Source organism: Myxocyprinus asiaticus, chromosome 19 (genome assembly GCF_019703515.2).
Source record: "Myxocyprinus asiaticus isolate MX2 ecotype Aquarium Trade chromosome 19, UBuf_Myxa_2, whole genome shotgun sequence".
Lineage (NCBI taxonomy): Eukaryota > Metazoa > Chordata > Actinopteri > Cypriniformes > Catostomidae > Myxocyprinus > Myxocyprinus asiaticus.
Window position 1 is genome coordinate 42,210,519 of NC_059362.1, and position 25,413 is coordinate 42,235,931.

Below are 25,413 nucleotides of genomic sequence, written 5' to 3' on the forward strand. Positions count from 1 at the left end.
AAACGTGCTTACTAACAATAAAGAGGACAAAATCATCTTTTAAAAATACCTCTAAATGATATTCACTGAATTAAAGGGAAAAAAATACTATTTATTAAGTTTAATTCAGTAAAGAAATTCACTGCAAAAACTCCTATTTGTAGTGGACAGTGTTTTTGTCTTGTTTTCCATTTAAAATAGTCTAAAAATCCTTACAACAAGATACATTTAAATGAGAAGCAACATATAAGATATTTAGACATCCTTTAACAGAATGTCTCTTAAATATCAGTGTATTTTGTATATAAGTGTATTTTTTTCACTTGGTTATACTTCTTTGAGTGCAGTAAAGACCAAATATACTTATATTCATGATCTATTCACTAAAAGCAAGTCTAAATATTTTATATGCTGCTTCTCGGGTGAAGCATCTTTTTTTTTTTTAAAGGATTTTTAGATATTTTAAAATATTTGTATTTTTAATTTTATATTCAACATTCTCAGATAACAATTTTTTCTTCTGCAGTATAGCTGCCAAATTAAATGTATGTTGTTTTAAAAGAGTTTTAGATATTTATATTAGAAAACAAGCCAAAGTATTTTGTTGCAGTGTATAATGGGGCGAAGACTACCCTCTCACCTTTGTTCACTTCAATCCATCTTTAACTCACAAAAAAACAAACTCTCTCTGATTAATAAAGCTGCGTATTGCCAATTTTCTTCACGATAAGAAACACACAGTGACATATATTATGATTCAATAAGTCACGAGCCATCACGTTATAATCTAGCTGCATTAAGCATGCGCGCTTGAGGGATGAGCATCCCCACGACAGAGTGTGCATCAGCCGGGTGCAGTTTCAATCTCTCCCCCTTAGATCAGGACCTTCGCACAACTCATAGAAGAGGCGCTGACCGCACAGAGAAATGCTAGTTTCGGAGTTTGTATTTATTTACATGATCTGCTTCCGTATTATTTGAACTTTAATAAAGCTATAACGCATTAAATATAACTGTATTAAAGATGTATCGCCGGGGTGTTTCCTTTAAAGATGCTCGACACGCAAGTTTTGCTTCAGTGGAGTGGCAGCTCCACTTATTTCACAACGAGAGTGCTTCTGTATTTACTTTTGTATTTTTGCATTATAATTCCCTCATACTTTGCCATCTTCATCACCTGAAGCTCTTTGGAAAGTTTAGAGTGCATCTGGACTGTGAGCTGTTTTTTCTTCCTCTCCTCAGTCAGAGGCGAACTGCAGTGCTGCTCTCGTGCATCATCAGAGCTTAATGTGATCTCATGTTACGTTAAATGAGATCAATCGACTATTCGACAACGAAAATTTTTGTAGTCAATATTTTATTGTCGACTTTGTCGATAACATCAACTAATTGTTTCAGCCCTACTGGTCAATACTGCTTGGATTGAACCTGCAACCTCTGTGTTAGAAACTAGCCTTCTTTAACCATTTGGCTACTAATGACCGCAACATGATTTCAAACAGAATAGGACATCGTATGAGTGAAAAATCCCTTTCTAAGCCGTAACAGATGCCGCTTAAAAATCTCCATGTCACAATTATTGTTCACTTGTCAACACGCAGTCAAGCGATAAATCATCTTTGTAATTATCAATTGATTAAAAAAAGCTATCTGATGGAGAAACCAACTTGCAGGCCTAATACATCAATTTTAATTACATTTCTTAATCCAAAAGATTTGGCAATCACCAGAGACCAATTAAAGGCCATGAGATACCAGGGAAAACCATTAATAACAAGACTTTGAATCTTTTGCATCAACATCATTTGGAAAAAGGCTTCCAGGGGTTCATTTAAAATTGACTGGTAATCCCCAAACGTTACGATACACCCAATCTAGAACTCATCTAGAACGTCGTTACACTTCTCAAGATATAGGACACAGATTGATGGGGAAAAAAAACAATGTATCTATGGAGTCATTAAAAAACAAATTCACTTCCTTGGTACAGTACCATTATAGTTCAAGATGAGTAAAGGAGGTAATTCATCTTAAATAATCAATGAAGACCTAAAGGGCAAAACTATAAGAGGAGAAACTTTGACAGCCCTGTGAATTTCTAGAACATAAAATCACGTTAAACTAGTGAGAGTGTGAAAATTGTTTTTTTTTTTTTTTTTTTTTTTTTGTCTTCTAACAATGTCCAACAGTGTGTGTATGCGTCAAAGGAGATTTTTGTAGTTTTTTCTGAAAGTCATGAAAATTCCCATCGCAGTGTCATTTTCAGCACATCTCAAATTCTGTATTGTGTTTAATAGAATTCTGCAGTGGAAATGACAATGGAAATTACATTTTTTATGTTTTTGAAATATAATGGCAGACTATTTGTCTTGCTAAAGCTCATTTTATAGCGAACACTTTATGTATCCTTAATAACTTTTTGTTGGAAATGACGTCTAATAAAAATACTCCTATCAAAAGTGATATTTACCTTGATTTTTTTTAAACATCACTCATCTCATATTTCATCTCAAGCATGCTCTTCACTGACACCTTTGTTGACTTGGTAAACAAGTACACTAACTTTTGGAAAAACTTTATTAGGGGCAGAATTGTTTGGTGTGGTGGAAATGACCCAACAACTATCATATTTGTAGAAAAATTTATAGAAATATTATCACACAATAAATACTGAATTGGTTCATGTTTATTTCAGTCTTTGTTTAAGTTATAATAGTTTTAAACATGTAATAATTTTTATTTTTATAATGGGTTTTCATAGTTTAAAAGTCTGGGTCTGGGACAAGGCTAAAGCAGTAAAATCTATACATAAAAGACATTTGAAAACTATCAAAAATAAATAATGAAGGCATGATAAAAAAAGTTTCAAAGTCAGTGTTAAAGTGTCGTTCACCTAACAAAAAGTAAAAAAGTTAAAATCTGTTAGTTTTAATAAAAATCAACCCCAGGGAGATGAAACTGCCCAGAGTTACACATTCAAGTGTGATGTAAGTGTCCAAATATTTTTTGGGACCACTGTAATACTGTATTTTTCCTTAGATAAAATTAATCAACAATCTTTCAATGGCAGCTTTTCTGGTTTCTACAATTCCTTTCATATTCTTTGATTCACACATGTGAGAAAATTACACTTCTTTCACATTAGCCGATGTTACAGTTCTGGCAACTGCAGCCCAATTCAGCTGATGTTGCAGCCCACCACGGCAAAAACAAAAACTGTCCTTCACACCATTTTAAACCTAAAAGCAACTAATAACAGTGGACATTGCTCATTTTTTGTCCATTACTGTGCTCCCTGCCAGCTGCATTTCTAAATGAAGGTGGCAACATATCATTTTCTAAACCGTATTATTTAAATTCAGCATGACAGTGGCAGTGCCACCCCCCAAAAATGAGGTCTGTGCACAATCATCTCACTATTTCCAATTGTGTGCCTCTCCCAACTGTGCTACTAATTTCCACTGAACTATATTTTATAATTGTTTGTGACAATTCCAAATGTATCATCAGCATTAACTGTGTGTGGTGCATAATTCACTTGGAAAAGGGGATTGGAACAAAGTACCAAGATCAAATTATTCAATTGCGAAAAGGATCATACAGTGCATCCGGAAAGTATTCACAGCGCTTCACTTTTTCCACATTTTGTTATGTTACAGCCTTATTCTAAAATGGATTAAATTCATTATTTTCCTCAAAATTCTACAAACAATACCCCATAATGACAACGTGAAAAAGTTTGTTTGAAATCTTTGCAAATTTATTAAAAATAAAAAACGAAAAAAATCACATGTACTTAAGTATTCACAGCCTTTCCTAAATCCTTTGTTGAAGCACCTTTAGCACCAATTACAGCCTCAAGTCTTTTTGAGTATGATGCTACAAGCTTGGCACACCTATTTTTGGGCAGTTTCTCCCATTCTTCTTTGCAGGACCTCTCAAGCTCCATCAGGTTGGATGGGGAGCATCGGTGCACAGCCATTTTCAGATCTCTCCAGAGATGTTCAATCGGGTTCAAGTCTGGGCTCTGGCTGGGCCACTAAAGGACATTCACAGAGTTGTCCCGGAGCCACTCCTTTGTTATCTTGGCTGTGTGCTTAGGGTCGTTGTCCTGTTGGAAGATGAACCTTCGCCCCAGTCTGAGGTCCAGAGCGCTCTGGAGCAGGTTTTCATCAAGGATGTCTCTATACATTGCTGGATTCATCTTTCCCTCGATCCTGACTAGTCTCCCAGTTCCTGCTGCTGAAAAACATCCCCACAGCATGATGCTGCCACCACCACCATGCTTCACTGTAGGGATGGTATTGGCCAGGTAATGAGCGGTGCCTGGTTTCCTCCAGACATGACGCTTGCCATTCAGGCCAAAGTGTTCAATCTTTGTTTCATCAGACCAGAGAATTTTGTTTCTCATGGTCTGAGAGTCCTCCAGGCGTGCTGTTATGTGCCTTTTACTGAGGAGTGGCTTCCGTATGGCCACTCTACCATACAGGCCTGATTGGTGGAGTGCTGCAGAGATGGTTGTTCTTCTGGAAGGTTCTCCTCTCTCCACAGAGAAAAGCTGGAGCTCTGTCAGAGTGACCAACGGGTTCTTGGTCACCTCCCTGGCTAAGGCCCTTCTCCCCCGATCGCTCAGTTTGGCCAGAAGGCCAGATCTAGAAAGAGTCCTGGTGGTTCCAAACTTCTTCCTTTTACGGATGATGGAGGCCACTGTGCTCATTGGAGCCTTCAATACTGCAGACATTTTTCTGTACCCTTCCCCAGATCTGTGCCTCGATACAATCCTGTCTCGGAGGTCTACAGACAATTCCTTGGACTTCATGGCTTGGTTTGTGCTCTGACATGCACTGTTAACTGTGGGACCTTATATAGACAGGTGTGTGCCTTTCCAAATCATGTCCAATCAACTGAATTTATCACAGGTGGACTCCAATCAAGTTGTAGAAACATCTCAAGGATGATCAGTGGAAACAGGATGCACCTGAGCTCAATTTTGAGTGTCATGGCAAAGGCTGTGAATACTTATGTACATGTGATTTTTTTTCGGTTTTTATTTTTAATAAATTTGCAAAGATTTCAAACAAACTTCTTTCACGTTGTCATTATGGGGTATTGTTTGTAGAATTTTGAGGAAAATAATGAATTTAATCCATTTTGGAATAAGGCTGTAACATAACAGAAAAACATTAAAGAAACTTTAGCACTTTAATCTACAGCAGTTCCACTTGCTAATGCAGGCCATGGCTATTTTCAGAATAGCTTACTACCTTACTACTTTTACTATAGCTACAGTACATAGTATTCATACTGTATATTAATTTTCTGTATGCATAGATTTCTCCCACAATGCCAGGTGCTTGACTTGACCTTCCGTTTCCAGTGATACAAATAAAACAGAATTAATATCAGCCATGATTTAAAACATCTTTATCTAATGTGACAATATCGTAGCAAATACTGTTTGAAACGTTTATCTTGAAATAATGCCTACTGTTTCACATACAATTTTTTTTTTTTTAATAGCAGACTGCAGTATCCAGTATGCACAGCGCTCATAAATATTGGGTAAAAATTATACATTTTCATTACATTGAACTAGTCTTTAATCGATACTTTTAAGCATTGAATGATATACAAATTTATTTATAATCAATTCAAAACAACAAAACATTGCACAACAATAAACGATTATAACTACTTATATTTCATTCAATAATGAAAAGTCTACTTAATAAAAAATGCAGAATTTTATGCAATATTGACATGTGCTGTGTAAATTTCTGAGAATATGAATATTAGCTTTGCAACATGCTAACGTCAAAATTGACTGAAAACTACTGCAAGTCGAATCTCCTGTACATGGAGCGCTATTTAAGTTGCTTGCAGAGTTCTTGCTTATATAGAGTGCCCAAATTGGTTACTAAGAAGGTTCCATCATGGTTAGAATGCTGCCTTACAATATGAATATTAGCTTTGCAACATGCTAACATTAACATTTACTGAAAACAACCGAGTCGAATCTCTGGTGTGGAGCATTATTTAAGTGGCTTACAGAGTTCTTGCCTATGTAGAGAGCTCCAAATTGGTAAATAATGAGGTTACATTATGGTTACAATGCTACCTTAGAATATGAATTACAGTTTAAGTCTTACTTAAAGTGTCCGTGTTATGGATCATTTCACGCACAGTATGTGAGACGCAAATTGCGTCATCAGCACAGCCGGGTGGCTTGACCACGTGCCGCCTAGATTTTCTTGACACCCGCACACGGTTTTCTGCTGTGCACACGCCTGCTATTGACTTTACTAAAAACGTATTACAAAGAAGTTGTAGTGGGCATGTGTCAAACGTGTTCATATTTGCTCACGGTCAGAAGAGTATACTCACAAACAATCCAAAAAGTATACGGAGCACGCAAAAACAAAGTATTCCTGGGCCTTTAGAGGGCAGCTGCCTAGGTAGACAGTATGTAGCAAGGCAGCTCCCTAGGTTTTGGAACAGACTATTTGCCTTGTGTCTGCCCTTAAAACAAACCACTTGCACTCCAACTAAACTTTCAGAAGAAAGCAATTGCCTGAAGCGTATAATTCCAACACTGGATAAAGTGGATATCAGAGCGATGAATATGATTACATCCCTTCTGAGGTGCGCTGATTGCTTTTGATGAATGTGATGAAGAGACTTTAAGGACACGTGTGTAGTTGTGCTACTGAGTCAGAAACGCTCATTCCTGTAATCATTTCCCATGGTGCAGCCCAGTGATTATACAAAAACCTAGAAACTGAGACGCATTAGCATTTAAAAGCAACATGAAACGACATTTGCAAGGCATTTAAAGGAATAGTTCACCCAAAAATTTAAATTCAGTCTTCACTTACTCACCCTAATATCATTCCAAACCTGCATGATTTTCTTCTGTGGAACACAAATAAAGATATTTTGCAGAATGTCCAAACTTCCATTTTCCATACAATGAAAGTGAATGGGAACTGGGGCTGTCAACCAACAAAAACGACAAAAATGGACCATAAAAGTAGTCTATATGATTAGGCCGCTATATTTGAAGTCTTCTGAAACCATACAAACAATTTGATTGACATTTGAGAGCTTTTCAGCCAATAACAACTTATATTTAAGTTTAAGATTTTGAAGAACACCAAAAGTTGTCCATACAATTTGGGCACTATATTCAGAGTGAACCATCAATTTATTGCAGTGAAATGAGTAGCCTAAACATTTGACAAAACATCTCCTCCTGTGTTCCAAGAGAAAGAAAAATACGGGTTATGAATGACATGAAAAGGAGTAAACAATGACATTATTTTAATTTATGAATTAACTATCCTTTAACCCTCTAAAAGTATCTACAACCAACTCTTTAGGCCACAGAGAAAGATATGCACATATCCACCAATAATGTCCAAAAATATCCATAATGCTTGCTTATTTAATCTATTTTTTTTCTGCCCTTTATATTTTTGCTTCTCAGATTGAACAATGTGTCCCTATAGACATTTTGGGTAAAAGCCAAGGCAGACTGTGTGACATCAACTGTCTTTTATGTCAAATTGTGTGATACACATCTTAGCTAAGACTTTGGTCAAGATTGAAAGCGTTGATTGGTCAGAATGCTGCGTCCGTTCTTTGTTTACAAGCAATTTTGAAATGGTACTACATAAAATCCAAGCAAGCCCTTTTGCTAATGCTGGCATGTTTTTTGGTGTCTGGAATCAGTGTCTGGTTACAAATTAATGGGATAATCCAAACTTTCAAGCTCCAAAAATGACATAAAGGCATAAAAACAACCCAGTAAGCCACAGTGTTTTAATCCAAGTCTTCTGAAGTAATATCGTTATGGTTTAGAAACAGACCAAGAGTTAAGTGCCTTTATGTCCTTTTTGGAGCTTGAAAGTTTTGGACTTGTATCAATACTTACCTGACTGAAAAACAGGTTAATATTCTCCTCTTTGTCTTTTTTTTTTTTTGTTTTCACATTTTCCATTCATTCCTACTTAAGTCTTAGACATGCAGATGATACTGGTGTTTTGATGGTAGTAATATTATCTTTATTATAAGAAAGCTTTACCATATTTGTGCTCCTTAAAAATGTTTAAAGATGCACTCAATAACCTTTGTCTTTGTGTCATCTTGGACTTACACTGACACCTAGCGGCTTGGATGCAGCATAATTTAAAATGAATCGTTTTCAGTTTCAGATGCCATTGCAGAAATTTAGTATTCACAGTCAGCCATGATTACTTTAATCAATTAATGAAAGTGTCAAATAACAGGATGGTTGCTGAGATTAAGCGAGTAGTATTCGGCTGGTCATGTGATTCTAACATGGCAGACCCCATGTGTGGACCCTCTCCATATAGAATAAAACAGCCTTTATATGGTTACTGATATGACTGGAGTCTTCATTTTAATGTGAGTGGTCATGATTTCCTACATATATTGCAAGATTCATGTCTTTAGGAGTTCAACTTTTTTAATGAGGAAAAAAGACTGAGTGCACTTTTACAGTAGCACCCTTTGAAGACAGCATCTTTTGTAACTATAACTTGCTGTTAAAGCAATGTTTATTCCATGTAAAGATAACCTAGATGTCTTCCTCATAGAACAGACTACATTATTTATAACCATGACAAGGGATAGCAAGTTTTGAGAGCTTTAGTTAACAGTGAACTAAACGTGTTATTATTAAACCATATTTAAATGTCCATGATGACCCCAGAGAGGCGGTATTTAGTGGCTAGTTTCCCAGCTACTGCTCAACGGTCCACCGAGGCCAAGTGCATCAAGGAAAATCATCAATCATGTGCACTGTTTTACACCTGAACTCTCTATAATGCTCTAGATAGAGTCAGTATCCTTGAAGGCTGATTCAATTATTTACCCAGCAAATAAATTATTACATAAAGCCCCAGCACGCAACGTCCCACAGAAGCGCATACTTGCCAGTGATGTCTGTCAATTTATTTCCATCTGCAACATTTAGAGAGCAAAGAAAAAAGCTGATGAGTTGAAGATGTCATGCTATTGGGTGGGTGTTGAAGATTTGCTGAAACGCAAAGCTGTCAGGTGCGAGAGGGATTTTAGAGCGGCCTGCTTAGCCTACACCCTGCTGGGTATCACTGCTGCTGGGAGGGGCTCCATGTTTGGTTAGAGATTACAGGCTCTGATAAGCACTACATTCACTGGCAATAAAGCCAACATACAACTCCTTAAACTGAGTCTACTTTTAGCTGAACACTGAACTCTGGTAAAGGTTTCAATGTCAAAAGACTAGCTCAAATTTTTTCTGTGACTCACAGAATCACTTTACCGTCATTTTTGCAAAATGATGTTTACGTGGCTTGTTGTATGTGAATGTACATTAGAGGCACTACAACAACAACGACTGGTATTCAACGACAGATTACCAGTTCAAAAACACATACTTATTAAATACAGTGTTGCACATGTGATGCAAAGATCTGGGGTATGAGTCCTAAAGAGCACGACACGTGAGTTGAAGGTGTCATAAAAAACAACACAAAATGACGTGGTTGCTTCAGCAATTGCATTTTTCATGTCACATTAGGTTAGGTTTAGGTTTAAGGCTTAGTTTAGGAAGCAAGGTTTTGTTGATCCAAAACTCGATAGAGCATTACCCTTAAAAAACCTCATCTGTTTGGGATAAAAAAGCTAAACTTACTTTTAGCGCCACCCTGTGGACATTTCACCTTGAAACTGCTGTGATCTGTACAAGGAACCATGTAATATCATTTGGCAAAAATGTCAAAACATTTATTTCACAAGATCAGGCTTACAATGCGATATCAAAACTCCTCCTATTTACTCCCTTGAAGGTGAAGAGTGTAATTTCTGCATCACTCATGTCACCAAATGGAATGCAAAAATAATTATTGTTTTAAACTAGCATTTGCAAACAAACGCCTTATAGGTTCAACACGCTGTATGAGTACAAATATGCAGGACGAATTATGCGCATTAGATGAATTTTCACTGCATCTTTTTTCCTAAAACTGAAAGTGAATCTTTCAGAGTTGGGATTAGAAAGTCATATGGGTTTGAAACAACATATGCATGAGTAAATAATTATAGAATTTCCATTTTGTGTGAACTATCCCATTAAAAGGTTAGTTCAAATCCCTAATCCTACATATGAGCAACAGGGTCATTGCATGTTAACTCAGCCAGTGGTCCCAGGCTCAATTTTGTTACTGGTAAAAGAAATACATAAATGATGATGAAAGCCAAAATATTAAATGCCATGAATCAATATCTACTGACATTATTTTTTATCTGATTAAATAAAGTTACATTTCTTGTTTCAGTATTGCTGGAACTTTAGATCTTTATTTTGTTAGACAAGAAAAATTAAATTTGGCTTTCGACTGTTGAAAATGGGTCAAATTTAACAGTTTACAATGAAGCCACACTGAAAGCCCCATATCTCTGGGATTTTACCATATAGAACCTTAAAAATTAAGATACTGAAAGGAAAGCTTGCTCTGAACAAGAATCAAAATGATCATTAAGATATTTTAAATACTTCTGGAGTCATAGGTGCTTTAACTTCGGGAAAAAAAAAAAAGTCAAAATTTTGGACTCTTACAATTGGCATACAATGCAACAAGGGGTGCTGAAGTCAACCGATTTTAGTAATATACCTACATATCTTGTAAATAATGACACTGCCCTATTTCTAAGGTTATTTTTTTACTTGTGGTTTTTGCTCTAAATCATATGTGAAAATTGTCATTTTGACAACCCTCTACAAAATAAATGACTATTCAGTAAATATTGATCCATGGGATTTAATATTTTGGCTTTCATCACCATTTACAGTATATCTTTCTTTATAAAAAGTATAAACAAAATTAAAAAAATTTCAGCCGTGATAGTTTTCTGAAATTTAGTTGATTTGACATGGAATAACCCAATAGTAATATTGATGCTTGCCTTAGCAAACACCACTAATATTACGACAAGATCCACAATCCAATCAAATCCTTTTACCTAGAATAGGTCACATTATGGAATTTAAATGCATTGCGAAAGCCGTTTTTTACCGTTTGACTACGAAAACACATTTTGATTTCATCTGGGATCAAACACTGTTAAAAGCACTTTACAATCACCAACACAATATAACTACACTGAATTTTACACTCTGAAGCAAATTTCAGTTTCAAAACCGATGGGGAGAGAAAAGCTCAGAAATTCTACAGCTCTGAGCACTCTGAGCGGCAGGGGTTACCGCTCGTAGAGGGTATGGATAGCGGACAACAGTCTCTAATGGCTCGCACAGCCTCTTAAGAGCTCGAAAAACTGTGCAGTTCGCTCAAGGCCTTTTGCCCTCTACATTAGCAAGTATATTACTCCATTTGCTTTGGCTCTGAGCAAGATATTCCACATATTAATTCTCATCACAGACTCTGACATTCACTGAGGCATGGATCCCCGACTGGCTCAAGTCCACAAACTATGAGCCAGTCAAACGCAAACGCGGTCTCTCACTGATTTGACCTCTCCCTGTAGCCCAACTGAGGTACTTCCATCTCTTCATCTGTTTGTTGACGTTCGGTTATGGTTGCCACTGCTTCCTCATGGGATTTATTCTATATATGGTCTCAGATCACCGATCAGAGTGCCAGAGGTCTCGCTGTATGCTTGCTTACTTCTGCAATTCTGGATTCACACACAGTGCCCAGGTTAAAGCATGGCATGTGCCCGCTTGCATCGTACTAGACCCGTCACATAAAGGGATGAAGACTTCTAACTTGGGATATTCAAAGGTACCAGTACTACAGTACAAAATGTAACTCAGTCTTTCTACAGTATCAGTAGTACAGACTGTTACCCATCTTTGCAAAGTATTACTGTAAATAAAAACTGGCAGAACAAATGGTCAGATGTCAAAATAACAGATCTGTGCAACAGGCTTCAATTTTGGAATATTTAGACCATCTAAATACTTGATTGCTCTTAGATGCGTGAAAAACTTTGAGCGTTTTTTTCTTTATTTTATTACTCACTGTTTACTTGTCTTGAAAAAGAAATTTTTCTACTTAATTGTGAAATATGCCTGTTTTAATGTAATTTGTTAACATTTATATTAACAAGTAACTTTTTAAACAAAGAAGTGTGTTCAGTAGCATATTAACTGCTGTGGCAACAACACTGGCAGTGTTTCCAGCAGCGCTGTTTTGCCACTACTGAATTCACAGCAACATAAATTATTAAATAATGAAAATTTAGACAAGTTGTGATCTAGCAGTCTAAAAAGAACACAATGAGATAAATTCTGTATCGAAAAATAAATGGCAAGAAAACACATCTTTCTATTGAGCTGTCCTCGCGGGCTGCACCCAAAAGCTGCGCAACCATTGTAGTCTGTTTCAGAACAAACAACTCTTTTGAACCAGTTCTTTTAAAGACTATCCTTGCAAATCGATTGGCCTACTTATACTATGCCCTTAGAGTATCTACTTTTTTTGTTCTGGAAAATTGCACACTTTTGAGTGTGTAGCTAAAGAGTTTGCAAGTACTGAGACATACTATCAAGTCATCATTGCATCATGAAACCACAGATTACTTGGTCGCATAGTCGCTTGCATCCTGTGACCACACCGACCTGTCAATCATCCTGTTACAGTTGTCATGACATACACGTTCCTGATTTCAATTTTTTTGTAAAACATGAAATAAATATTTTTGAACAAGTTAATAATGTGATCTTTTGATACATAATCAAATAGAGTAAAAAAATGTAAATGTATCTTGAATGTCATAACCAATTCAGAAAGAAAGACAGAACAATTGCATGACACCGTGCTGGATGAATTTATTTATTGTTTTTGTCTTTTGAAGCGTCACATATGGTTGCATCATTCAACAGGCCATTGAAAGGGAATCTGAACACGCTATATTTCAGTGTCATACAATAAATGGCAAAAATAAAATGAACATACAATTGTGTTAATCTGATAAATGTTTATTCTGAAGCAAACCATCAAACTCCTCTTCTGTCGAGCAAGGGATTGTGGGCAATATTAGCCAAAAAATGCTTGCACGGATACTTTAAGATGCAGGGAATTTTAAAAGACTCACGAGTTACTGTTTAGAATCAGTCTAACGAAATCAGTGGCAGATTAAGGCATGGGCGACAAGGTCCCCATATGCTTTTTGGACTTTCAAATTTCTGGCCACCATTCACTTGCATTGTATGGAAATACAGATTTGAAATTTTCTTCTAAAAATCTTAGTTTGTGTTATGCAGAAGAAAGTCATACACATCATGGGATGCCATTAGGATGAGTAAATGATGAGATACTTTTTATTTTTGGGTGAACTACACCTTTAAGGCGTATATGTACAACAAAACACTGATGATAACTAGTCAAAAATCAACTCAAAACCTAACAAAACAAGACGTTTCACCTGGAAAATGGAGCTCACAAGTGCCCAGACGCCCTATAACACTTGCCGCTTTGGCGACTGGGGGCAGTGTTTTCGAATTTCGGTAAACAGACCGATGTTAGCGAAAGAAAAGTCAATCGATTGTTTGCAGTTTCACCGTGAGATCAGTCTAGTGTAACAGGCCACTAAGTGTAACAATATTTGCATCTACCCATCTATTTGACTAATAGTTTTGTTGTGTAGCAGGCATTGTGCAAATTTTAAGACAAAAAATTCAGCGAAGCAAAGCAATTTAGCAAATCACAAGCACCTGCTCAAGCACAAGCAATTAATGAAGATTTTGTCTTGGCATCGCAAGACGTGACAGATGACATATGTGACAGACAATACCCAGAATACAGCAGCCTTGAAAATGACACAGTCTACAACTTCTAATTTAGGAACTGCCTTCCTTACTTCTGCAAAACGCACCATAAATAAGCATTTCTTTAACAACACTAAAATCGAACAGTGCTCTCAGGTCAGCTTTACTGTGCATGTTTATAAAGAGGTTGTTCTCCCAAAAAAGAAAATTCGGTAATCATATACACATCCTCGTATTATTCCAAACTCAAATGACTTTGCATCTTTTTTCCCATAAAATGGAAATGGTGGAAGAAAGAGTGAAAGTGAACGGTGACTAAGACTAACAAGGATTGGAAGGACGATGAAGGTGAGTAAATAACAGAATTTTTTTTTTCAAGGTATCCCTTGAAACAGTCGGAATGGTTGTATGAACAAAGGACATTTTATAAACAGTACAACCCAATATCATATTGCATGTTCGAATGTCAACCTCTGAATGTTGTTTATACTGACCTCTGTGTTATTCATACTGTAAAATGTGCATTACACTAATAGAGCTCTCAGAACTCAGACTCTAGCTGGTGTTTTCATTTTTATAAACATTTACCTATCTATATTTGTCCACGCAGTTCGTCTGAGGTCATACGTCCTAATGCATCACAGAAGATGAAAAAGGACCACGGAAAAGGATAGAAAAGCATGGGAGAAATTATGCAATATAGCACTAGGGCATCAACACCCAACTCTCTTGAAATCAAGTATTCATACTGAATCCAAAATTAATGCCGATGAGCTTTATAACTGAGAAATCATATCCAGAAGTGATCTGTATCATCTCAAAAAGCAAATCATAAAGACACCTTGCCTTCAGTGTTTTTCTGTATGTTTCTTTAAGTAATTCTCTTGTTTTCTCAGACTTAAAAGGATAGTTCACCCAAAAAAAATTACATTATTTTCTCACCGTCTTGTCATTCCGAATCCAAACCTGTTAGTTTTTCCTCTCCTCTCCGGAACACAAAAGGTGATTTTATTTTTTTATTTTTTATTTTTTTTGCAGAATATCCTGGCGGCTCTTTTCAAAGCATTTGGTCACAAGAACAAAAACCGTTTGACGTCACTGTTGTCAAACCGGTCAAACGCAATATCAGTGGGTTTTTTTTCTGCATTTAAAATTGTTCAGACGCCACTTAAGTGAAATTTATTGCCATTTTTCTCATGTTCGGCGCTTTATACACACTAAATATCCTTTTCGTCTGAGCGCGCGAGTGTGGTGCGACTCGTGTGAGCCATTAGAGAACCACTTGCAGAAGGGATCCGCTCTACTGGATTATTTTAACATGCAAAATAAAGGTTTATCAAATACACATTATCATTCTTTACAAAATTGATAACAATTTTACAGCAGTAACAGTAACTGTGATATTTTGAGTAAAATGTTGCAGTTTCTTATTAAATATGCTAATCTATTAGATGGAACTATTAAGACTTCTTTTTTTTATTACAACCATGGCAGCTGTAGTTAAAGTTTCTAAATGAGTTAAGGCTGCTACTACTTCTTTCGGCTGCTCCCATCAGGGGTTGCCACAGCGGACCCTCCGTGAGCCGCATATTTGACTTGGCACAGGTTTAACGCCAGATGCCCTTCCTGACGCAACCCCCAGTGGCTGGGGGACTCTCACTGACATCTACGGGGCAATACTTTTCATTAAAAAATTCAGCAAGACTTGTTATAATATTCTGTTTCACTTTACTAATTTGGGACTGTGCAAGTGTTTGTTTCCTACTCCATAACAGATACTGTTTTCCTTTCATTAGGCTCTTAATGATTTAAGTCATCATTAGGAATATCTGAAGGCAAACAAGACCAGTTTATTTGCTATCAAACATAATTGGAACGGAACATAAATTAGACAGGAGGAAAATTAGAATTTGTCTATTATTTGTCCTTAATTCTTGAAGGTCCAGAATTTAAACCCCTTTATGTACTTGCCATATAATGCCATATAAGCACAGGCAAGACCATGGATTTCTGACCTCATTTCTGTGGTAAGGTCAATTTATCTAGTCTTCCTAAACAATAAATTATAGAAATAAGGTGTTCATTAAATTAAGTTTAGTTTAATTTCACATAGCACTTTAAAGTAAAAAAAAATCTGCATTGAGTTAAAAAGGTTCAATATACTTAGATGGTGAAAAATAACTAATATATGTAAACATGAAATGCAATTATGTTATATATTAATTAGAGCTGCCAGAATTCACGTGTTAACGCATGTGATTAATTAAAAAAGTTTAACGCATTCATTTTTCTTAATCGCGATTAACACTTTTACCGTTAATACACCACCATAAACACTGGTGTGAAGGGCGGAACCTTTGTTATGCGTCAATGTGTCTGTCCGGAGTCATTATACTGATGCACACTTCACAACACACACACACACACACACACACACACACACACACACACACACACACACACACACACACACACACACACCAGAGCCCTTCTACCAAGGTGATCCTACAAGCTTAGCATAAAATAGCATAACGTGGCTGTCCCATAGACATTCTATGGTAACACGCTAGTTGACCATTATGCTCTTTCCTATAATAGAGCTGCAGAGGTTGTTATCTCAGTAAATCAAATAATCTCTACACACACACACAACAGCATTTCCATGATAAAATGATGGAGCTTATAACGCTATTTGATGTACAAAACAAGACCAGATGGGACTTGTGATAGAAATCAAGTATTTTTCCTGTGTAATGCGCATTTATATTACCACAGAATCAAGTCAAATCTTAACTATCACCAAAACGCAGAATGAAACGTTTTTGTTTGCAGGCAAGCACTCTTCATGAGGATTTCAAAGCGCCGCTGGCATTGCTGCCCTGACGCGAATCATGAACGCAGCTTCATGATTGCTGTAACAAGGCGGATAACCACAGTCTACCAGCAGATTAATGTTGTGGAGGATCTGAGTTTAAGAGATTTAATGAGCAATACAATGAATATCCAACCTATGGGGACTAGTTCTTTCAATTAGTAAAACTCCCACTTAGACTTTAGTGCAAATCTATCTTTATACTGTGGAAAGCTTTGTTTGGAAAATGTTAAACAAGCATTACATTGTTACATTTTTTTTTCTTTCTTAAGAAAAGAAGTACATATATAGTCAAATTTCAGCACTTTAAAAATCTGTGATTAATCGCGATTAATTACAAAACAAAATTATGCAATATAACATTTTAATCGATTGACAGCACTAATATTTATTAAATGCAAGTATGTAATAAACCAACTTCAAGTATGTGGATGACCGTATACACAAAAAATAAGTAGTCCACTACAAATTACAAACTACTTCTCTAAAATTTTAATCAGATTACTTTACTGATTACTTCATTGAAAAAGTTTTTACATTACCAATTAATTTTAAGTAAATTTTTCTTGATTTTCCACTCAACAAATTCAAAATAATGTCTATTTTTTCCTTTTTTCATTGTCGAACACCATTCAGCTGTCACAGAAACACAAACAGACATACATATGAACATATGAATTCACATTTTAATTGTAGTACACAAAATATTTTTAGAAATATTTTTAACCCAATTAATGTACTTTAAAATAATTACTTTCACTGAAAGTAACTTTAATCTGATTAAACTAATTTGTGCCTAAAAGTAATTAGATTACAGTAACTAATTACTTAGTAATCCAATTACACCCAACACTGGTTACCTCCAAAGACCATTTCTGACCTAGGAGAAATCCTGAATATGTACCACCATATTTAAATCAAATATGAAAAAAAATTAAAATATATATATATACATTTTAATTTCAGTCTGTTCCTCACACACAGCTATTGCATGTTTTCAGAAGACTTGGATAATACTCCTAAGTAGCATAGAATAAACAGATTTTTATTTTATGTTTTATTTTTTTCCCACTTTTGGAGCTTGACAGTCCTAGTTTTAAAAAATGAAAGTAAAATGTATGTGGATATGACATGAAGCAGATTAAATGATAGGGATGCACCGATCGATTGACCACTGATCGAAATCGGCCGATATTTGTCTCAAATCCGTGATCGGCCGATCGTGCCTAGATTTAGGGCCAATCTTTTTGCAGCACGCAGAGAATCACACATACACTGCTACTCTAATGAATGAGCACTTGCTCAGCCCTTGAAGCATGACAGAGTGGCCTTTGGAGGGTGAGCTGTTGGCAATTCTAAACATTAAAGAATTTAAACTTTCAGACATGATGTAATTCACATGAAAATGCTGTTTTGTTTTTATAAATGTGAAAGAATTACATATGTATGAATATTAAGTTTCCATTTTCTAGGAGTCCATATGGTAGTAATTCTGACTCGTTGCACAGTGAGCAGGAAGAGGATAAAGAGGCTGCTAACGGGTATAAAAACAAATTAAACAAATCATAGATATTAATGATTTCTCACTGGAGCAGATTTAGAGCTTGTAATGGATATATTTTTCTTATTTTTGAAAGTATCTCTTCTGTGTGTGATGCTCTTTTTGGTTGCCAGTATGTCACAATGACCTTTTGATATTGCCAACAGAACTATTCATAATGGTTTCAAAACAAATAAAATGTTAGCAATTCACAATTAATGTAATTTTAATAACTTTATAAAAAGGTACCATTCGTTAACATCAGTTAATGCATTAGGTATCATGAACAAACAATGAACAATATATTTTTACAGCATTTATTAATCATAATGTTGGTTAATAAAAATACAGTTGTTCATTGTTAGTTCATAGTGCATTAATGTTAACTAATACAACTTTTGATTTTAAAAATGTATTAGTATATGTTGTAACTAACATTAAGCTCAATTTTTAAAAAAAAATTCGGAGATCAGTATCGTTCTCAAATTTTCTGATCAGTGCACCACTAGTAAATGATCTTCATTTTTGGATGAACTATTGCTGTAGGAAAGCTGCAGAAATGTATCCCTGCTCTAGTACTCCACTGAATGCCTCACAAAAAAAATCGTATTCTTTGTTCTTCCTTGTGTATTTCCTTTCAAAACATATCGATTCTGAGCTGAGAAGGATGAACCAACACAATCAGTTCCAGAACACACCCAAAACACTACACATATATAGAGCAAAATAAAACGAATAGTCCAACCTTGAATCGAATCACTTAAAGGGATAAATCACCCAAAAACAAAAATTGTCATCATTTACTTACATTGACATTTATTCATTTGGTTGACGCTTTTATCCAAAGCGACTCACAAAAGAGGAATAATAAAACAATACTTAACCTCATGCTGCTCCAAACCCATATTACTTTATTTCTTCCATTGAACACAAAGAGAGATGTAGGCCGAATGTCAGCCACCATTCACACTTTCATTGAAGAGGGGGGTTAAAAAATGCAGTGAAAGTTAAATGGTGACTGAGGCTAACATTCTGCCCATTCTTCGCCTTTTGTGTTCCACAGTAGAAAGAAAGTCATACAGGTTTGGAACAACATGAGAATGAGTAAATAATAACGGAGTTGTCATTTTCAGGTGAACTGTTCCCTATTATCTAGAGTCATCCATATTTCTCCAATCATACGTGCTAGTGGAAGTGTCAAAACGTTTGACGAGATGAGCGTGTGCGTGCTATGAGCACTCACTCTCGTTTGCCAAGATCCACAGCTTAGTTGCTGTACATCCAAACTGTAAGCCTTTAATCTGGGGCATGTTCCAAGCTGCTACCTGATACATTTGCCAATGTTATCAATGTCTGTGCCTGCGAACATGACAGCACTGCTGCTCCACTGAGACCTACGGCTACTGCGACTGCACTTCTGCATCTGCAAGACAGCCCATGCATGACACGACATAAATTATACTGACGGCACGGGGTGAAATGAGAGTCGAGCAAGATGTGGGTAGTGACGTGTGAAGTATGTTTATATTGCCAGACAGTTTATTTCAGAGATTACACTAAAACCGGCACAATTCAATCACTTTAGGAACAATTACAGTTGCAAAGATTTATATTTCTGTATCACATCCACATATGTTGCCTTTTACATTGGAGTCCAAAAGTCTGAGATCAGTAAGGAAAATGGTGCTATTTTGAATTTTTCTAAATTAATACAACATTTTGCATTACAAATTATATAATCATCATAACAACTTAACATGAATTAACATAATTTTTGCATTTCTCAATATTAGGTGACTAATTTAGTTTTACTGACAGCATGCACTCAATCTGAACTTTACAAGTTTGAAAAAACCTGATGATCATTTTATTAGTGATGTGCGAGTCTAGTCGACTAAACGGTTCTGATGCTGCTAGTCGAGACTGGAATTACTAATCGGTTAATATTTCCTCCCATTAAACTGATCAACATTTTTACACCTTTACGTTTAGCTCTATATTTTTACAGAGGCTGCACTTAAATTACTGTCATATTAATGTTACATATTTGAAATAGAATTAATAATACATATATTATTTTAAAAAGAGTATATCTGGAGCAGATACAAAGTTTAATTTCACATCAGGCTGCGCGCGTTTCTTCCCTCTCTCACTCGCGGCACGCGTAGGAAAATGTCCTCTCGCTGGAAAAGCAAACTCAGCAAAGTAGTTATCGGATTTCCAAACGTTTGAAAGTCCCTAAGGATGTTTTCACATTTGAGTCTTCTTTAAATCTGTGCATGCTTGTACATTATATTTCCGCTGTGCAGACTTTTTCAAGCGCAGGATGACCGCCTCAGGTGAGTCAAGTCCCGTCTTTCAACGGACCATGTCGACGTTTTAATTTTGCTCATCAAAAAAAATGTATGCTTTTGAGAAACTAGCCTAGAAAATAACTGTTTATTTTCAACGAGGTGTCGACTGCTTAACGGGTTAAACTACCTTTTATTCTGTGTGCATGTCATGTTTAGAATACATTAGGTTTATTGTAGGCTACATCACAGGCCTATTTTTTTCTATCTTATGGCTACATTTTTTTTTTTTTAACATCGTAACTGTTATTGTTTAATGTTTTCTCTATGGAACAGCTGTCATATTAGATCAATGGCTAATGCACGACTTTTCAGCGCATTTTCTTTCTCTCGTAGATTTGGTTTAGCCTACCTGTTAATTATTTTCAACAATGTCCTGACTGTTTTAATATGTTAAGTAACTTTTACGTGGTGAATTCCCTTTAGAACAGGCTGGGTTGCTCTATTGGTCCTGCACTATTCATTCAGTTGTTTCAATAAATATGCCTTTTAAATATTCGCTAACGTTGATTCAGTGAATGTGTGTCAAGCTCTATAGTTAATGTACATTGATCATAATGCAAGGCGAGCATGTTGCAGATAAATGCCCCTTTTCAGTGGAATTTAGCTTCAGATTTGGAATAGATTAAGCATATTAAATGAGTCACATAAACACTTTTTTTTTTTTTTTTTACTGTTTTCTGAAGGTTGGTTTCTTTTTAGACTAGTCGAATTCAAAATTTCCATTTAACCGTGAGTAAAATTAGTCATTCAGCACATCCCTCCATTTTATCCAGTATGATTTGAGAATATTCCAAAGAGAATCTAATGCACTTTAGTGGAAGCAAGGTAATCTGACCTTTTGTACAACAGAGTTAACATAGTCAATGTCAAAAATGTGCTCATTTAATTAGTGGCTTAGAAATAGATCTTGGTAACACTTTACAATAAGGTTGTATTTGTTAACATTAGTTAGCATTCACTAACAATGAGCAATACTATTACAGCGCTTATTATTGTTGGTTGATTTCAACCTATACGAATACATTTTTTAACATGACCAATTATCCAGCTTATTACAAGACGACTTGCCAAATAAACAGACATGAAACACTGATATGAATTTGTAACAGGTAGAGGATGGGCAAGGAGGAGGCAGGAACTGGCTGATCAATCAACATAAACTTTTAATGCATAAATTAACTTGAACAATGAACTTAAACATAAACTGACACACATGCAACGCGGCTGAATGCATCTCTCTCCCTCTCGAACCGGCGTCTCCGGCTGCCCCTTATCTCACTCTCCAGCTGATCAGCTGATTCAGCTCTGGACGCGCTCCATCCCTTGTCACAGAGTTGAAATTATTTTATAAGTTTACTTGTAGAGATCGCAGAGTGACAGAGAAAGGAAAGATTACTCGCAATACATGGAAGACCGCTCAAATGTCTTAATCCCCGGATCTGCGGTTGTTATTCAGAAATATCAGACCGCTAGATGGCGCCATTGATCAATCAGAATCGAGTATTCCGGAGACCCGTGTAATAACATAAGTTAATGCATTAAAAACTAATATGAAGGGTCAGTTCCAAAACTTAGTGAGCTGCCTTGCTGTATCCTGCCTACATAGGCAGCTGTCTTCAATGGCAGCATCCTAACTGGGAGACTTGACTCACAACCGATTTCCATATAGGTGATGCGAGAGTAACGAGGCAATGCTCTAATGCACACACCCATTTTGGGTAAAATAGTCAGTTTTCTATCATATTAAACACATTTTTATTTAATGGATAAAAAGTATATTTATAATGAATATTTCTCTCGCTTCGTCAGCCATCTTGGGTTTATTTACTTCCTCCGGGGAATTAGAATTTGGCCAAAACGAGATAACTTAGGAGGCAGCATAATTAAGATATCTACCTTCTGGAACAGCCTTTACGTCGGGAGCACACCTATGACGTCTTCAGTTAGATTTTGGAAAATACCTGAACTAACAAATGAACAATAGTATATTCAGAAATTAACATTAACCGAGATTAATAAATGCTGTAAAAAATTGTGTTGTTCTTTGTTAATGGTGAATTAATGAATTAACTAATGTCAATAAACAGAACCTTATTGTAAAAGAGTTACCAAATATTCCTTTTTCATTTCACATTATAGATTTTGCTTTACATTTCTAAAAGTTTTACATTTTGTTTTACATTCCTTAGTCCTACAATTTTCTATTTTAAACTATTTTTTAGTTTAAATGTCAAAAATCACACATTTTCAATGTGGTTTTAGACTTTTGGGCCCCACTTTACTGTATTTTGTAAGATGGCTACGGTAAATTCATATCACAATTGTTTACATACTGCAAAAATATTCAGACAAAATTAACTTCTGTATGCTTCTGCATGCATATAGCCAACAGGTTCAAAACAGTCGCTCTCACAAGCAACCTACTGCAACAGCCTTCTTTATGATATTTTACCATCAATAAGTACATGGGGGGGACTCTCAATCAATTTCTCTCCTGAAGATCGACCTTCCTGCAGAGTAAAGTTTTAATTCTAATCCCAAGGTTTTCAATTGGGGGTCCATTAAAGGACTGATATGTAAGCATATGTTTGCACTATTAAAAACAATTATACTTCAAATGTGGTTAATTTGTTCTATAGCTTTAGAAACAAAAGAAACAAGCTCTTATATCATCTTTGGTTGATTCTACAATAAAGAGCATAAAACCATCAAGAAACGTATATATCTCCATCTGCCAAACAATACAGTGGAGTGATGAACCCTGGACATGGCTGAGGATGTGAAAGGTAGTTAACTGGGAAACTAGGTCAACAACAATGGTTCTGCACAATGTACAGTAACATGCTTGTTAAAGTTACTGACTATTAAAAGTTATTAATGACTATTAAAAGTTACTATACAGCGTGACAAAGAAAATTTTGGCATTTTTATACTAGGGTTCACAAGTTGACAACCCCTACTCTAATCAAACACATCTGATCCAGCTCCAAATCTAGTGAGCTGCCTTTCCAGACAGCATATTTTTGCACTGTATGTTCAAATGCACCTATGCTGCCAAAACACGCAGTCTAGGTAGGCAGATCACTACCAAACAACATGAAATATTAAAAGCCATGCAAAAACCTCATGCACAAACCTCTTAATCATAATTTCTCAATCCATACTTTTCTAGATCTACCAGCACAGTTTAGTTCCAACTCTAATCAAACACACCTTTAAAGGTGCTGTGTGTCATCAAACAAAGTGAGCTGCCTAACTAGTCAGCATTTTTGGGCAATGAGCATACAGATGTATCTATAATGTCAAAACATGAAGTCAGTGGTAGACAGATCACTAGAGAGAAGCATGAAAATATTAAACACCAAGCATCAAGGGTATTAAAACACCATCCGCGTGAACAGCTCATGCACAAACCTTTCATTTAATACTTCTCAATCCATGCTTTTCAAGATCTAGCTGTCTACAGAGTTTAGTCAAACTCTAATCAAACACACCTCAAAGGTCACCAATCCTTGTGAACTGCATAACAAATGCGCCATTGATCCCCAAAAAATGCAATCTAGGTAAGAGAATATTACATGACACGCAGGTGTGTTAGATCAGGACTGGAGCTAAACTCCACAGGCAGGTAGATATCCAGGGTTCAGGTTTGGGAACACCTAATATTGACGCCAAATGGCTTTACGCATCACAGGTATTTGGAGTATCCAGGACAAAACGGTTCAAGCGACCACCCCATGACCAAATCCATCAGTACACCAGCTGTTATTAAATCCAGAGAGTTTATATCTCCAATCCAACAGAGAACATGAGAGGATGAGGATGCCACACGGACGCACCTTTACGAAACGCATTAGCATAAGCAGTGACGCATATGCCAATGTGCCATCAGCGCGCGCACATGACATAACAGCCTCCACGCAATAATACTGTACAGTTGCCATTCCCTTCATCATATCCAGCCTCACCTCCCGATAGAGTTGCCCAGTGATGCCCGTGTAGCTTGGATGGAGACGCCGATCCTCATTTATTGCATGGCTATAAAGTGTGTTGTGGTCTCTCGCATCTGTAGCAGGTGTGTTCTCCCTCTTTGTGCGCTTTAATGAGTTGGTCCGTGGAGTTGACAGATGCTGTACAGCGCAACCGTCGTGCACAGAGACGCGAGAGAATGTTGCTTCAGTCTCCCCCAGCTGATACTTTACTCCACAATAGCTCCGCCCCCTGTAAAGCGCTGGGAAATGCGTGTGTGTTTTCGAGAGTTTTAGTGGCGCCTACTGGTGAAATATGGAACTGCAGCCAATAAACTCTGACAATACTCAAGATAGTAACTAAACTATACAATAAAAATACACACATTATTATAATAAACGATGCACGCTGTTTAACTTCAAGTTTGTATATTTATTTATTATAAATTAAAATAGAAATGTATACATTAATAAATTAAACAGGGAAAATCTGAAAACGGACGGACGGCCGGACGGACAGACAGACAGACAGATAGATAGATAGATAGATAGATAGCAAATTTATTAAAAAGAAAAAAATGAAATATCACATTGACATAAGTATTCAGACCCTTAACTCAGTACTCAGATGAAGCACCTTTGGAAGCAATTATAGCCTCAAGTCTTTTTAGGTATGATGCGACAAGCTTTGCACACCTGGATTTGGGGATTTTCTGCCATTCTTCTCTGCAGATCCTCTCAAGCTCTGTCAGGTTGGATGGGGAAAGTCGGTGGACAGCCATTTCTTCTCTCCAGAGATGTTTGGTTGGGTTCAAATCTGGGCTCTGGCTGGACCACTCAAGGACATTCACAGAGTTTTCTCTTGCATTGTCATGGCTGTGTGCTTAGGGTCATTGTCCTGTTGGAAG

The 25,413-nt window shown here is 36.4% G+C and overlaps 1 protein-coding gene across 1 annotated transcript in view; it reads right to left on the reverse strand.

Moving 5' to 3' along the window:
* Positions 1-24,692, reverse strand: part of LOC127409587 (kelch-like protein 29) — a 337,458-nt gene extending 312,766 nt beyond the window's left edge. Inside the window, exon 1 of the mRNA XM_051644227.1 lies at positions 24,506-24,692. The gene's annotated coding sequence lies outside the window, so the exon portion shown is untranslated. The remainder of the gene's footprint in view (positions 1-24,505) is intronic.
* Between the last annotated feature and the right edge of the window lie 721 nt (positions 24,693-25,413).